This window comes from Protopterus annectens, chromosome 2.part1, assembly GCF_019279795.1.
Source record: "Protopterus annectens isolate FY-2018-M chromosome 2.part1, PAN1.0, whole genome shotgun sequence".
NCBI classification, from domain to species: domain Eukaryota; kingdom Metazoa; phylum Chordata; order Ceratodontiformes; family Protopteridae; genus Protopterus; species Protopterus annectens.
In genome coordinates this window covers 542,579,386-542,596,705 of record NC_056729.1, presented here as the reverse complement: position 1 = coordinate 542,596,705, position 17,320 = coordinate 542,579,386, and positions in this window count along the sequence as shown.

The window sequence follows — 17,320 nt, the reverse complement described above, 5'->3', positions numbered from 1 at the left end:
AATGTCCGGGATTTTTGTTATTACAGGAGGTGGGGTGGCGAAGGGAATAATGTATCCTCTGGATATGATGCTTTGTACCCAACTGTCTTTTGTGATTTTTAGCCAGGCACTTAGGTACAAAGATAAACATCCCTCGACTACCTCCAGAGTAGGACAGGTGGGCCTCCTTTCAGGAGCGCTGATAGGGCTTCCCAAAGAACTGATCTCTGTCGCCCTGCTTCTTCAGACACCATCTACTGCATGGGTGGCGTCTTCCATTATTGCCCCCTCCTCTACCCCTGGAAGGGGGTTCACCACGTGTGTCCTGAAAGGCTCCTTGGGCTTTACAGAACCACATCTTTCCCCCTCTCTGACCTTTGGTATAGGGTCTAGTAGGGGTGGAAAAACGGACTCCGATGGCAGACAGAGTCTTTCTTTCCTGCTCACACCTGGTAAGAGTTTCCTTCACTTTGGGCCCAAAAAGAGACAAGCCATCAGAAGGCTAACAGAGGATGACTTAAAGGGCTCCACAAAGGAACATAAGCGCATCCAGGAATGTCTCCTAAGAACAATTCCTGTACCCACTGCCCTACTCGTTCCATCAGCTGCATACGAGATCAGATGCATGGAAGAGTTTACCACAGAATTAAGAGTAGCATGCTGGGAAGCAACCTTCTCTGACACTCCCTCAGCTACTGAACCCTGTAGAGTATCTCCAAGCTCTTTTAGGAGATCCCTTTGCAATCTCGTAAAATGTGTAAGGTAGTTCAGTGATCGCATGCCAAATGTCGCTGAACTAAACATGAGCTTTCCGTATCTATCCATGATCCTGGAAACACTATTAGGAGGATGGACTCAACGTAATAAACACTGTTTATTGTAAGCGCTTTTGGCTCAGTCACTACCGTGCCTTCTTCAGACAAACAGTGAAAAAACCAACAATAGTAGTTTAAATACATTTCTTAATTAGATAGTAATTCCTTGTTAAAAGGGAAATGCTCACAATATAAAACCTCAAACATAAAAAACATTTATAAATCAAGATGTACACAGAAACCTCACTACTCTAATAATATTCAAGTGAATAGCAGACTAGCCTTATTATACCCATAAATAATAACAAATACAATAAAAAATACAATAAAAAACTTTTCCACGCATATATTTATATTAACACTAATTGTTATTTCTAAGCTTTAGATGTTTTCAAAAAATATATATATATATAAAGTAAAAAAAAATTTTTAATATATATATGTATTTATATTTAATACTAAGTAAAAATATATATATATAAATATAAATATAGGCTGATGTTTCCTATTCTACCTATTTAATGCTAACAGTTTTAAAATACACTTAATAGACAGTGTTTCATTTAAGCCCGTTAAATAGGTATATATATATATATTTTTTTTTTTGAAAACATCTAAAGCTTAGAAATAACAATCAGTGTTAATATAAATATAGGCGTGGAAAAGTTTTTTATTGTATTTTTTATTGTATTTGTTATTATTTATGGGTATAATAAGGCTAGTCTGCTATTCACTTGAATATTATTAGAGTAGTGAGGTTTCTGTGTACATCTTGATTTATAAATGTTTTTTATGTTTGAGGTTTTATATTGTGAGCATTTCCCTTTTAACAAGGAATTACTATCTAATTAAGAAATGTATTTAAACTACTATTGTTGCTTTTTTCACTGTTTGTCTGAAGAAGGCTCGGTAGTGACTGAGCCGAAAGCGCTTACAATAAACAGTGTTTATTACGTTGAGTCCGTTCTAATTGTTTCCAGACCCATCTTGTTTGTTTTTTACTAGTTTTATCTTTTTGCTATCTGTTTTTGGTTTTTTCGATGGCAGCTGGAAACGGAGCTGACTCACAGCCACTATTTGATAATAGTGACACTCCGGATATCGAATTGGAACCGAGTAATGGTCCCCAACAAACTGACGCCATTGGGAATCTCACTGCTCTTGTTAACGTGCTTCTTGGTCATGTAGAAGCACTGTCGCAGAAAGTAGAGGCCTCGTGTAGTGCTGGTAACTTTAAATCTGCTCACCAGCCTTGTACATTACAAGATCCAGAAAGCCGTAATTGCCTAAATGCAACAGTTGAAACGCGTACACCAGCATGTTTGGCTGATTCTCATGCAGCTTTTCCTCCTCTAACACACCAAATTAGCGGTTCTGCCGTTCCCGTTCAACCGAGGCAGACACAAGCTGAAGGGTTTCAGCTCACTCAGCAAGCACATCAAACCGGCGATTCTGCCAGTACGATTCAACCGGGGCAAAGACAAGCTGGAGGGTTGCATCCTTTGAGTGGAACTGCTAACAATAATAGACCATCACCGCTCAACACGGATATATCTTTTGCTGACATTGTTGCTCATAACAATGGATTCTCTGGTCCCACTCACCCAGGACAAGGTAATCCTACTAATTTTAATAATAGACAATGCACAAATAGTGAGGCTGAATTAAGAAATACTAATGAATTGGATATCCCCTCAATGACATTGTTTTTTAATAATGGGGATTTTTTTAAAGATTCTTCTTACAGTAACTCGGGCCACCAAGTGCCTAATTCTCAATCTAATAGTTCATTAATGAATGTTATTGAAGAATTTGATACTAAAATGTTCAGATGTAGGAAACTTCAACTTGAAGTTTCCTACCTTAATGAATGCATCAATAAAAAAGTTATACCTAAGGGTCTCCGACAATGGAGATACCCAGCAGGATTGGTAACTGGATCAACATTCCATGCTGAATTATTGGAATTATTCGACAGACAAGCTGTTGAATTCTTAAAGGCACTTATTAATTTTTATGATTTGGAAATTATAAGGTACAAGGGTGAGTTGGAGACCTTAGACCAAATCATAAAAAGCCATGTTGATTTTTTAAGGTACAAATTCGAGTACTGCCGTATTTACAGTAGTATTGATACTGCAATGGATACATTTTTGAGTACCAAGAAACGTAAATTACAGAGGGACATTACAGCATATGCCAACAATGAAGCTTATCCCGACCCCCCATTAATAAGGTCAGACAACATGAATAATCAAGGTCTTACTGTGGTACAAGATGACCAACATTTACCTAACAATAACAATAATGATGCCTCGACTTCATTTGCTGATGAGCCAACCCAAAGTGAACCACTGCGTCGTAGTGAAAGGCTCATCAACCAACAAAACAATAATAGTAACAATTATAATAATAAGAAGAACAATTCTAGTAAGAGTAACCAGTCTAACCAGGGTTTTCACTCCAGGAACAGTATGCGTTCCAACAACAACAGGAGGAAGAGTACCAATTCTTCGATAACGAGGAACACCAGGAGGCCACCCAAGAGATAGCCTATATGACTGCTAATGCATCACCTTCTTTAAAAGTTCATTTTTCTACAGAAGGTGATTTTAAAGTCTTTAACTATTCTTCTTTAACAATCAACGAACATATGGCCAACCTTTTATCTAAAGGCTTGTCCTTTGTTCCGGATAGAACAATTGACATTGCAGAGACTATTATTGATTTAAAGCTTTTTACACGCAAGCTTAATTTAAACATCTTGATGGGCAATAATTCCACTATCACCAATATTTTGAAAGTCTCTAGTCAATTTAATCCTCCGCTCCACTCTGATTTATGTATTTTTGAAAAAAATGTGTGAGTTAGACATTAGAAATGTTCATAGCTTTCATAAGAATAGTTATAGAATGAATTATACTGAAGATGAACTAGATCTTATTACATTAATTAAGAACTGTGATGTCAGGGTTATGAAACCCGATAAGGGGGGTGGCCTTGTGTTCATGGATCAACAGGCGTACAATGAGAGAATAGAAAAACATCTAAACACACAAGCATATAGTCAAGTGTCTCGAAATGAAGTCAATGGGGCATATAAAAATATCAAACAATGTATTGATGACTTATTCATAGAATCTTCTATTGATATTAATCAATATGAATATTTATCCATGGCGGCACCAATTATTCCTGCAATTTTCGGAGCTCCAAAAATCCACAAATCATTAGTTGAACCACCATTTAGAATAATTGTAGACGGACGTGGTTCGATAACTTACGGATGTGCCAAATTCATTGACAATTTACTCAAACCATTCTTGACCAAAGAGCCTCAGATTTGCAAAGACTCGTGGTCTTTTTTGGAGAGTATTAATAAACTAACATACAAGGAAAATAGCACATTCCTAACTATAGATGTCAAAGATCTATACACGGTCATCCCACATGATTTGGGTATTGAATGGGTTTCCGAATTTTTAGTTACCAAGAAGGTAGACCATAATGACATCTATTTGGTAACCTCTTTATTGGATCTCATATTGACTAATAATTTTATGATATTTAATAATAAATTTTATTTACAAAAATCAGGTGTTGCCATGGGTTCTCCCTGTGGTGGCAGTTTTGCCAATATGGTAATGGCCCATTGGGAGCATACTTGTTTGTTTGAAAACCCATTGTTTCAAAACAACGTTTCTTGGTACACTAGGTACCAAGATGATATGTTCTGTTTATGGAACGGTGACCCTAGCGATATTCCTTTGTTCATAGAAGCTATTTCACAATCTACTTCTTTTTTAGAATTCACTTATGAAATAGGAGTTGATTCTATTAGCTTTTTGGACGTCTTCCTGGTTAAAGATAAGGTGGAACACTGTTTCAAAAGTAAAATATTTAGAAAACCTACCTATTCAAACAGTTTTTTGCATTTTTCTAGTTGTCATCCAATTCACCAGAAGCGTGCTGTTGTTAAGGGACAAATGGTTAGGGCAGTTCGCATGATTTCTGACAACTTTGATTTTGAATGCGAATGTGAGTTATTGCAAAGTATGTTTTTGAATAGAGGTTATCCAGGTCATCTTATTAGAAGTATTAGATTAGAAGTAGAGCAAAAAAGGCTGTCTGGACATTTTACACCTTTATTAACTGTTAAAGTAGGGGTTGATTTGAATTCTGAGGCTACTATTACTAATGTGTTTAACGAACCTGCAACTTTAGATAGCCCCAATAATAGTCCATACCAAACAAGTTTTTTATACACTTATTCATTGGATTATAGAATTATAAAAGAAATATTGTATAAGAATTGGTCAATAATTAAAAGTAATGAGCATTTATTAAAGACCTTAGGACATAGACCAAGAATAACTTATAAGAGGGGTCCTAATTTAAAAAATATTCTTGAAAAAAAAATATTTGTGTTACGCACTCTAACATTAGAGGGATGTTTAAGTGTGGTTGTTGCCAGCAATGTAAACACATGTTTGTTGGTCAGGCTTGTTTCATTAGAGACAAAAGATATGTCCTCAATTCTAAATTCAATTGTGAAAGCAAAAGTGTTGTTTATGCAGCCTTATGCCAACAATGTAGTGGGTTTTACATAGGTAAAACAGAGAGAAAATTCAGGCAGAGGGTGTATGAACACATTTATGCCATTAATAAAATGGACCCTAATAATGCTTTAGCTAAGCACATCTTACAGCACCCAACTCATTCATTTAGGTTCATTATTCTACAACAAAGAACTTTGGATATCAGAGGGGGTCCTTGGCAATTGAAACTTGAGTTAGATGAACTAAAATGGCAAATACTAACTAATGCACAATCTTATCCGGGCTTAAATGAAACACTGTCTATTAAGTGTATTTTAAAACTGTTAGCATTAAATAGGTAGAATAGGAAACATCAGCCTATATTTATATTTATATATATATTTTTTACTTAGTATTAAATATAAATACATATATATATTAAAAAAATGTTTTTACTTTATATATATATATATTTTGAAAACATCTAAAGCTTAGAAATAACAATCAGTATTAATATAAATATATGCGTGGAAAAGTTTTTTATTGTATTTTTTATTGTATTTGTTATTATTTATGGGTATAATAAGGCTAGTCTGCTATTCACTTGAATATTATTAGAGTAGTGAGGTTTCTGTGTACATCTTGATTTATAAATGTTTTTTATGTTTGAGGTTTTATATTGTGAGCATTTCCCTTTTAACAAGGAATTACTATCTAATTAAGAAATGTATTTAAACTACTATTGTTGGTTTTTTCACTGTTTGTCTGAAGAAGGCTCGGTAGTGACTGAGCCGAAAGCGCTTACAATAAACAGTGTTTATTACGTTGAGTCCGTTCTAATTGTTTCCAGACCCATCTTGTTTGTTTTTTACTAGTTTTATCTTTTTGCTATCTATTAGGAGGATGGACAGATGAAGAGGTTTCTGACATCTCTTTCTTGGTGGCTGCTACCACCACCATGGCATCAACAGGCACTCCCTTATTGAGAAAGGTCTTGTCTTGGGGGGAATTTATAAATTTATTAGGCCTCCTAGGGACAGGCTTCATGTTGTCCGGAGACTCCACCCCCTTTGTGAGACCAGCTCCATAAGCTCATTGAAGGGAGACATCCAAGAGGTGGAGGGCTGAGACCAAAAAGCCTTCAGGAGAAACGACTCATCATCAATAGGGATTGATGGTCTGCCAGCCACCCCTCTGTTTAAGGATTTCCAAGATATCTGCAAAGGAGATATCCTCTGAGGGGGACCGTGGGGACCCTTCTGATTCATCTAAGTCGGTGTCTGAGATGATGGATTCCTGTGGGGAGTCCAAATGCTTCCTCTTGCATAATCTCTTCCTGGAAACCTCATCAGTGGGAGATTGTGGTGAGGTCTTGAAAGAGCAGGGTCCACCCAGTGTGGCTTCCTGAGGCTCCAGGTCTCTACGCTTTAGTGGGATCTGTGAAGCAGAAGAAGACAGAATCACTTTAGGGGAGGAGGTCACTGGTCCTGAAGTTGCGGATGTCCTAGGGGACATTACTCTCCTCATAGCATCAAAGGCACCTCTGCTCCAGTATAAAGAAACCCCCAGATCCGAAGAAACAGAGGATTCTCTCAGCACTGGAACAATGGGCTCCGATCCCAAGGTAGGCGCCAAACTCATCCATGCTGAAGCCTTGAGAGGCAGAGTCGGAACCAAAAGATCGGTTTGAATATCCTCCCCTAACCCGACCAGTGAGTGTAGGCTCCTAGACTCCTCAACAGGTGCCGAGACAGTCCGAGTAGTTGGCAACGATGGCACTGGAACAGGCGTCGGCTCCGAAGGCTCCACAATCATCAGTTCCAATTCCTCCGGCTCTGAAGACCTGGGTTGGATCAGAGGAGGAACAGAAATAGAAGGAAGTACTCTTGTTGGTTCTGAAGCCCCTTGGGTCGGACCCAATAACAATTTTGCAAGTCTGCAACAGCTTCTGCACCACCTGATCGACATCCAAATCTGAAAGGGTTCACAAGGACCAAGAAGATGGAATAGATGAAGCCACTGATTGAAGTATCAGTCATTTAAAACCACAGAGACCGGTTCCAAGATTGGGGAACAGCTCCGAAAGGTAACTACACCCGGCTCCGAGGTCTGTGGAGCCGACATCAAAGATTTTTCAGATGGCTTCAATGCAGATTGTCTCGGCTCTGAGGATGCCGATTTTAAAGACTTAGAAGATTTTGAAGATTTGTCATATCCATCTTTGCCCAAGGTTTCCAGAAAAGAGGATTTAAGCAATCCTCTGTCAATTAACTTCCTCTTCCTCTCGTGCAAAACGTGTACTGAAGGAATGGCAAATGGAGCAGTTTTCCTGCAAATGCACCTCGCCTAAACAATAAACACAATTTACATGACCATCAAGACATCTTTTGCCCACATTTAGGGCATTACTTAAACCCTGATTTGGGGTGTTTCTCCTTATCCTGATCAGCCATACTAAATAAAAAAGGCAACAAAAGGGAAAGGTCTCGAGAACACAGTATAAACACAAATACCAAAGGAGTTAAATGGCCCAGAAAGGCAAAAACAAAGGGCTAAACAACACCCTAACAGTCCCAAACAATTGACTGTTTAACAAATCTAAGGAATAACCAACAAGGTTCCAAAAGGGAAACCTAGCTCTCTAATGTAAACGGGCTCTATGAATTAAATAAACACACACACTCAAACGAACACTAACTAATTTAGTCTACTATCTAAATATTCAGAGAAAGCACTAAACTACTATATCAAAACTTTTAAAGGGAAAGAGAGATAACAAAGGCCTAAATATAAACGGCCACGAGAGCTAGACAAATAACCAACTACTAAGATATAATAGCAGAGTTCTAAAAATACCTAAAGTATTTTACAAAGCGAAGAAACAAAAGGGATAGTAATCCCCACTCTAAGAAGTATACAATATTCTATAAAAATAACTTTCACTGGTCAGAGCTGTGAAGGATCCTCCGATCTGTTGCAGCGGCAAATGAGATCTGAGGTAACACAGGGTGCATCATGGGATAGGGAGTTGGCCTCAAGCTGGTTGGAGACTTCGAGCTTTGTAGTTGGCCGAGTTACAGCCTAGGATCGGCACTAGACCCATCAGAAAGAATGAACGGAGAGATAGAACAACTTCACATCATATGCTTTGGGACTGCATTGAGTTGACAGATTTTTGAAATTCCCTACAGAGTACTTTGTCAGAAATATTGGGTTACTAGCTTTAACTAAGGACATTTTTCTTTTGTGCTGGGCACTGGATCAAAAACAATGGAAAAATGGAAATTAAAATGTAAACCAACTGTATTTGAAGTACAAGTGAGGTCCTTAGAAAAGGGAACTAGCAAATGACATAGAAGTAAATGGAATTTGTGGGGACAATAAATGCAGAATAATGTTCAGGAAAAGGAGAGAGGTTTAAGGGAATGCAGCATATGAGCAATTCTATGTAATGTTAGACTGAATTACAGCTGTTATAAAGACAAAAAAAATATATGTGATGTACAATGTACATAAATAAACATGTTAATATGATTTTTATCTATTATTATCTGTATGGGTGCCTGTGTCTTAAGTGATAATTTAATAAAGGTGTTTAAAAAAGGTAAACTGGCAAAGGTCACTTTGGTATTTTCTGCAAATTCAGTTAACTGAAGCAAACTGTGGTGGTGTCAAGCAATTTCATTGCTTGTAGCTCTAGCAAAACACTCAGATTACTCATTTTCTGTTTCATGTTAAAATTCAAAATTGACTCAGTAGTTGTAGACTAACTACAGTTTTTGCTTCAAATATACATATACCAACTGTTACAGTGTCTGTGGAAGCTTGGGCAGCTCTCTCTGTACTCTGGTGATGTACAACATGCACTTAAAGCCCTTAGTGCAGACAGAGATAAGGTATAAACCTCTTCTCAAATCTATCCATACCTCATGACTCCTTATCTGGCAGAATGGCGTAAGGACTCTAGGGTGCAACACACAGCCTTTTTTAAAACTAGTGTTGCCATGACAGAATTGGGCTTTGAAGTTTATAAACAACAGATCTCAAGTTTAGGTGGCTGACAGAATTTCTGGCTCCTTTGTATAGGAGCTATAATATCAAGATTTTCCCATGCAGTGGAGGTAGCAAGCTTTATCATCATTTCAATTGAATGTACCACCTATGAAGCTTGTTTGAGGTCCAAAAAGACTCTTGCACAGTCTTCTGCAGGGGAGATACTGGGATTTGAGGATACCCTCCTTGTCTCCTCATTTCTCATATCTGACAAATTTGTGATCATGGGGGGGATTAGTGTCCTCCTCCTCACAATCAACATTTACAGTGCTTCTTCTTGCGCATATACCTTCTACACTGCCCTTGGAGTAGATAGGTCCAAGGAAGAGGTGGAAACAGACTAATGCTCACACATTGTGGGTTGATTCTACAGTTGACTTTTGGATCCTTTTTCTCCTGACTGAGAAGAATGATCAAAAAAGACTTGGACAAAACAGTGTTTGTGGATATACTTAGCAACGAAAATGAGGATAATGTAGGTACTGGCCATATCAACAACAGCAACACTATACTGTTTTAAAACATCAATTGGTGTAAAAAAATGTAGTTCTTTTTGTAGCATAGGCTGCGGTCAAATTATTTTAGCACCACCTCACAGAAGTTTATTTTTGTAATGGGTCTGGTTTTTTACAGTCGTCATTGTCTTACTAAGCTCTGTATACTGATAAGGTACTTCAATCATCAGTCCCCCCCCCCCTTTTCCCATTTTTTACATGGGGTCAGGGTGTCATGTTAAGTGTCTCCATTTCTCTTAATTCAATGCCACACTCCTGCCTTCTTTGACACTCATGCCTGTTGTAGATCTTCTTTCACACAATCACACATCCACTGCTTTCCTAGATGTCCTCGTTTCCTTTTACCTTCTTCCTGTCTGTTCCAAATCTTCATCACCAGATTGTCTTCCGCTTTTCTGCACATGGGCCCAAACCACCGTAATCTATTCTCTTTGATTTTTTCTGCAGTTGGAGCTACTCTATCCTACCACCCTTCACAGGCACTTCATTTCCATCGCCTCTAGCTTCCTCATCTGCTCTGCCTTTACTGCCCAGGTCTCTGCACCATACAGTAGTACTTGTTGAACCACTGCATTGTACACCTTACTTTTCAGCTTCTTCAGCATTCTTCTGTCATAGACTACACCTGAGACTCTATGCCATTTGGCTGCAGCCCCTCTGATTCTAGCTTTGACCTCTTCATTCAGTCTACCCTTCTCCTCAACCACCCCTCCTAGATACTTGAAGCTATAGACCTGCTCCACTATCTTCCCTTCTATTTGAATTCTCAGCTTCTTCTGATTTCCCCAGTTTGCTGCCACTACCACTGTCTTATCTGTGGTTAGTTTCATCCCATGTGCCTTCCGTTTTGCATTCCATTCCCATACCTCTGCTGAGATTCTTGCTCAGAGTCTGCCTCTAATGCTACATCATCTGCATAAAGCAACTTTGATGATCTGTCCCCTCCAACATATTTGCTAATGTAATCATCACCAGTGTGAACAGCAGGAGGCTCAGAGCTGAACCCTGGTGCACACCCTCTCCTACTGGGAACCCCTCTGTGAGGCCAAACACTGTTTGTGCTTGAGTCATTGGGTCATTGTAAACAGCCTGTACTAATTCTAACAATGTTTCTGGGACTTTGAACCACAGCAGTAATGCCCAGATCAGCTTTCTTGGGACCTTGTCATATACTTTCTCCAAGTCTAGGAATGCCCACTTGGTCTCTTTTCTCATCCCTAGCTTCTTCTCAACTATCAGCCTCATTGCAAACATTGGGTCAGTTATGCTGCATCCTGATCTGAATCTAAACTGCTTATTTCCCATCTTACTTTATACTACTCTGTGTGTCCGTTTATCAGTCACTCTCTCCAGAACTTCCATGCAATGTGACAGGACTTTGATGCTTCTGCACTGCCCATAGTTGTGGATGTCTCCTTTGTTCTTGTACAATGGCACAAGTATGCTTATTCTCCAGTCATCTGGGATAGGCCTTTCTCTCCACACTGCTATGATTACCCTCAGGAGCAATTTCTCCTCTATCTTAACCAGCATCTTTATTATATCTGCTGTGACCTCATCTGAGCCCACTGCTTTCTCTGACTTCATTTCCTTAGTGCTATCCTTACGTCTTCTAGTGTGGGCTCCTCTTCCTCTCTCATCGTAGGCTGTTTCTAGGTCAGTACAGCTTCTGTGGGGTTTTATTCATTCAGAAGCTGCTGGAAATTCTCCTTCCATTTGCCTTTGATGTCCTGTGGATTGGCGAGCAGATTGTTGCTGGCATTCCTTATGAATGGTGTCTGACTATCTTCTTTATCTTTCTGTCTTTGCCTTGCAACCTGATAAAGTTTCTTTTTCCACCTACTGAGCCACTTTCCAGAAGCTGGTAGAGTGCCTCTGATGCCCTACTCTTTGCTATTTCAATTCATTTCTTAGCTTCTTTGTTAGCCAACCAGTATTCCTTCTCAGCCTAGTTGGTATTTTCTATCTCCCCGTTTTTTCCTACACTCTTTCCTTCTTTTGATGACTTCCTGGGCTTCTGCATTGCACCACCAGCTTTCCTTATGTACCTTATTTCCATATCTAGCTCATATCTATTTTGTAGTCCTCACACATGCTGTTTTAATGCACTGCCATTCTTCTTCAATTCCACCTATTTCCTCCTTTTCTTGGGGTGCTAGAGCCCTAATCAATTCCTTGAACTGTTGTGCTTTCTTTCCTGTCAACTTCCAGGACTTCATTCTGGTCTCTGCTGACCTTAGAGACTTCTTTGACCACTGCTTGGATCTGATTGTGGAAGCCAGTGGCTTATGCAGTGGTCTGACTGTTTCACTGGGGATGACTTTGCAATCATTGATTCTACCCCAGTGCCCTTTCCTTACTATGAGGAAGTCTACCTGAGTTGCATGTTGGCCACTCTTGTATGTAATCTTGTAATTGTCTCTCTTTCTGAACTATGTGCTGGCTACTATCAAGCCATTTGCCAGACAAAAGTCTAGAATGGCCTCTCCCTCTTTATTCCTGTTGCCCCACCCATGTGGACCCAGGCAGTCCTCATATCCTGTTCTGTCTGTCCTGATATGTGCATTCAAGTCACTCATTATCACCACCAATTCCTGTTGTTCTGCTTTATCTAGTAGGTCCTGCAACTGCTGTCTGAATGCACTCTTTTCCTCACTATCACAACCCTGCTGAAGGCATAGGCTGAGATTATGAATACTGCCCTATCATTACATTGGAGTCTGATTGCCACGAGTCTGTCACTAATTCTGATGATATCCCTCACTGTCTTCTGAACCGTCTCTCTCTCACCACAATCCCCATACCATTTCCAGCCCGTTGCTGCAATGCCCTTCCATCTTGTCTTGGATACATAGGATGTTCGGCCTCCTCTGTATCATCATGTCATCCACTTCCAAGATGTGCCCAGTTTGTGAACCTACATTAAGTGTTGCAATTCTCAGTTCATGTTTGGCAAGTTGACTGGTTTGGGTCTATATTGCAACACTAAATGCTAAAAACAGCAAACGATGTTTCATCGACACATTTTCAGCAAAAGCTGAAAATGTCGAATCCACAGAACAGCAATTTCTTTCCTAGTGAAAGAAATCGCTGTTCCAACCCCCCCCAAAAAAAAAACATTAAACACTTCCAAACACATACACACATACCTTAATCCTAATTATACCCCCCCAAAAACCAGTAAACAACTAAATACACATATGCACATAACCCAACCACACATTTAACGAAAAAAAAAACAGTAAACATTTTAAACCAGATGCACTTACCTTAACCCGCAACCAAACCCTAAGGTCAGTAACTCTCGCACATTTACATAAACAGTTCCAAACACATACACACTTACCTTAACCCTAAATGTGAGAGTGTTCAATCTCGCCGTTTGTTCTTACACACGGGTTCAGAGCCAATCCTCGGCTCCGAGTCGGCCACATCGCAAAGCTCTGAATCTCAGAGAAGCTCGAGACCAGCCCATATCCCACAATCCTCCCTGCCATTACTCAGATCTAGTTTGCCGCTGCAACAGATCGGATCGAGGAGAGCTCGGACCAGGAAAAAAACTTGATAATTGCTTACAGTTTCCAGATAAGCTGCTTATTTTTTTGCTCAAATAAGCTTATATTTCTTAGTTTTATATAGAAGTGCTGTGTGTGTGTGTTTATTATTATATATATCCCCTTTTATTCTTCAGGCACCTGTTTGTGGCCTAACCCCCTTTTACTCTAGGTGTGGTTTGTGAGTGTCCTTTTTGTGTATACTTATATAAGTTTTTTTCTAGATATATATATATATATATATATATATATATATATATATATATATATATATATATATATATATATATATATATATATATATATATATATATATAGGATTTAGCGCTTAATAATTGTTCTTCTCTTAGTATCTGCCTAGTGAAGTGTTTTTTTACCTTTAGTCATGTCGGAAAAAGCTAAATCCGGCTTTAAGAGATGTCAGTGTGGGCAGAAAATGTCCATTACTGACAATCACGCTTCCTGCGTTTACTGTCTTGGCCCTCTCCACCTTCAAGAGGATTGTTATATTTGTCATTCCTTTAGTGGGAGGGTCATGACAGATAGATGCAGGAAGCTTATAGACAGAGGATTACTTAAGCCTGCCTTTCAAGAGGCTTTGGACAAGTCGGATCAGGCTTCTAAATCCTAGAAGGGGTCGAAGATGTCGGAGCCCATGTCATTGGCTCCGAGTTCATCTTCTAGGGTTTGTTCACCGGTTCCACAGACCTCGGGGCCGAGCGTCGAACGTTTATCTTTCACTGAGCCCCAGGTATTGGAACCAGTGTCAGAGCTGCCACCACCGTCCATTCTTCAGGCAGTGCCATCTTCGGCTCCTTCGACCCGTTCTTCAAGACCGTTATCTGAGACAGATGTGGATCATGTCGTGCAGAAACTCATGGAAAACACAGCCCTTTCCAAGTTAATTGCAGTTTCCTCCCAGTTGGTGTCGAAACTAGAAGGCCTCCCCATATCTCCAACGGGTCCTCCTTCGAGACCCATCCAGATCTCGGAGCCGGGAGAGGATGACCTGATGATAGTGGAGCCCTCGGTGCCGAAACTGTCCATTACACGATCGACACCATTGACTTCGACTCCTTCGGAACCGGTAGGGGAGTCGCGGAGCCGATGGTCTCTCCTCAGTTCCGGGACCAAGAGTCATACTGACATGTCGGTGCCAACTCTCCCTCTCGGGGCCTCAGCACAGACTGGCTCGGCTCTGTCCTCGGGGTCGGAGCCCACGGCCCCTGCGTCTGGGATGCTCCCGTGTTCTTCGGAACCGGGGGAGTCCTTGGGCCAGGGTTCGGGGGCTTTTGACCTTATGAGGAAAGTATTGTCTGCACAGACAACCACTACATCAGGGGAATCTTCTCCTTCCCCAAAAGGGCCGCTTTCTGTTTCTGCTCCCACAACCCATCCAAAGCGTAGAGCCCCATTGCCTCAGCCACCCCCAGAGGGTTCCCCCTGTTCCTTGGAGCCCCCTCTGATGAGGTCCCGAGGAAACGGTTGTGCAAGAGGAGGCACATAGATTCCCCACAGGAATCTCTAATGTCTGACATCGACTTGGATGAGGCAGAGGGGTCCCCAAAGTCACCCTCTGAGGATGTGTCATTTGCAGACATCCTGGAGATCTTGAAACAGAGGGGTGATTGGCAATCCCTAGCCCCCACTGAAGATGAGTCGGTGCTGCTGAAGGCTTTTGGGGCTCAACCTTCTACCTCCTGGGTGACTCCGCCCTTCGATGAATTAATGGAATTGATTGCTCGAAGGGTGTGGGAGACACCTGACACAGTGGAACCAGTCCCTAGGAAACCAAACAAGTTTATCACCGCCCCCCAGGATAAAACTTATCTCACCAAGGGAGTTCCAGTCGACGCTATGGTGGTGGCGGCAGCCACGAAAAAGGAGATGTCTGAGTCTTCCTCATCTGTTCATCCTCCTAATAAGGACTCTAGGACTATGGACAGATATGGGAAGCGCATTTTTAGTTCAGCGACTTTTTCCATGCGTTCGCTAAACTATTTGACTCATTTCACACGTCTACAGAGGGATCTCATCAAGGAGCTGGCAGATACCCTCCAGGGTAACACAGATGCTGCTGTTTTAGATAAGGTAACAGCACAACTTAACACCCTTACCTCCATAGTAAACTCATCCATGAGGCTCATCTCGTATGCAGCCGAAGGATCGAGTAGAGCTGCAGCATCAGTGATTGCTCTTCGAAGACAATCCTGGATGCGGCTGTGCTCCTTTGCGGAAGCCTTCAAGTCTTCCTTTGCCAATGCCTCTTTTGATGGTGCCACACTCTTCGGGCCCAAGGTTAAGGAGACTCTGACTCGGTGTGAGCAAGAGGGAAAGACCCTGTCTGCTGTCGGGGTCCGTTTTTCCGCTCCTACTAGACCGTACCCCAAAGGGCAATGAGGCGGGAAAATGTGGTTCCGTAAGAATCAGGGATCTTTCCAAACCACACAGAGTGATACCCCCTCCAGAGGCAGAGGGGGGGGTAGAAATGGAAGACGCCGCCCCGGTGGCAGAGGGGGTCCACATAACCAAGGCGACAGGGATTCTGTCCCTGGGAAGCCTTTCCAGCACTCCTGAAGGGAGGCCCGGCTGTCCTGCTCTGGAGGCAGTTGGGGGTCGCTTGGCTTTATACCCACTGGCCTGGCTAAATATTACTTCGGATTCCTGGGTAAAAAGCATTATAACCAGAGGATACAAAATCCCCTTCACATCAACTCCACCTCTACAAAGAAGGTTTCCAGATGTGCCACCCCATCTGCGAAGCCCAGCAACTGTAGAAAATTCAAAGCTGCTTGAAAACAGAGTCATCCAACCAGTCCCGGCGGACCAAAGAGGATCCAGAACTTACTCAAGGTTCTTTTTAGTTCCAAAAAAGACAGGGGACTGGAGACCGATCTTAGATCTCAGCAATCTCAACACCTTCGTGAAGAAGGAAAAGTTCTGGATGGTCACGCTTCAATCGATCCTTCCATTCTTACAGAAGGACGATTGGATGCGCTCTATAGATCTCAAAGACGCGTACTACCACATCAAAATGGCCAGACCATCCAGAGATCACCTGCACTTCCGGCTGGGAGACAGTCACTTTCAGTTTCGAGCTCTGCCCTTTGGACTCACCTCAGCCCCCAGGGTATTCACCAAATGCATGGCAGTAGTTGCGTCTCACTTGAGACGACAAGGATTCCAGGTGTTTCCCTATCTTGACGACTGGCTCCTCACCGCCACCACCGAGCGTCGCCTCTTGCAAGCCAGAGACTACACAGTCAACCTTTGTTCTCACCTAGGGATTTCGATAAACTTCGAAATGTCTTGCTTATCGCCCTCACAGCGTATTTCATTCATCGGAGCAGACCTAGATACACAACTAACACTGCTAAAGCTCCCTCCAATAAGGGCATCAACCCTTAAACAGCAGGTTCTTCTTCTACTACAGAGCAAGAAAGCCCCGGCCAAACTGGTGTTGAAAGTTTTGGGACTAATGGCAGCATCACTAATCGCAGCTCCTATGGGAAGATTACACATGAGGATCCTACAATGGCTGCTCTTCGCGCAGTGGTCGTTCCAACACTTACCCCTAGTGCACGAGATTCTGATAGACTCTTGCAGATGGGACCTCTCATGGTGGGTGTACAATCAGAACCTCACTATGGGTCGTCCGTTTGTTCTACCCAGTCCAACGGCCACAATAACCACGGACGCTTCCCTGATAGGGTGGGGGGGGCCTTTTTCAGGGAAGAACAGTCCAAGGGGAGTGGTCCAACAAGGAGTACACTCTACACATAAATGTCCTGGAGCTGAGGGCAGTGTTCCTAGCGTTGCAACACTTCCAAGCCCTCTTACCTCTAGGAACAGTAGCAATTCAGACG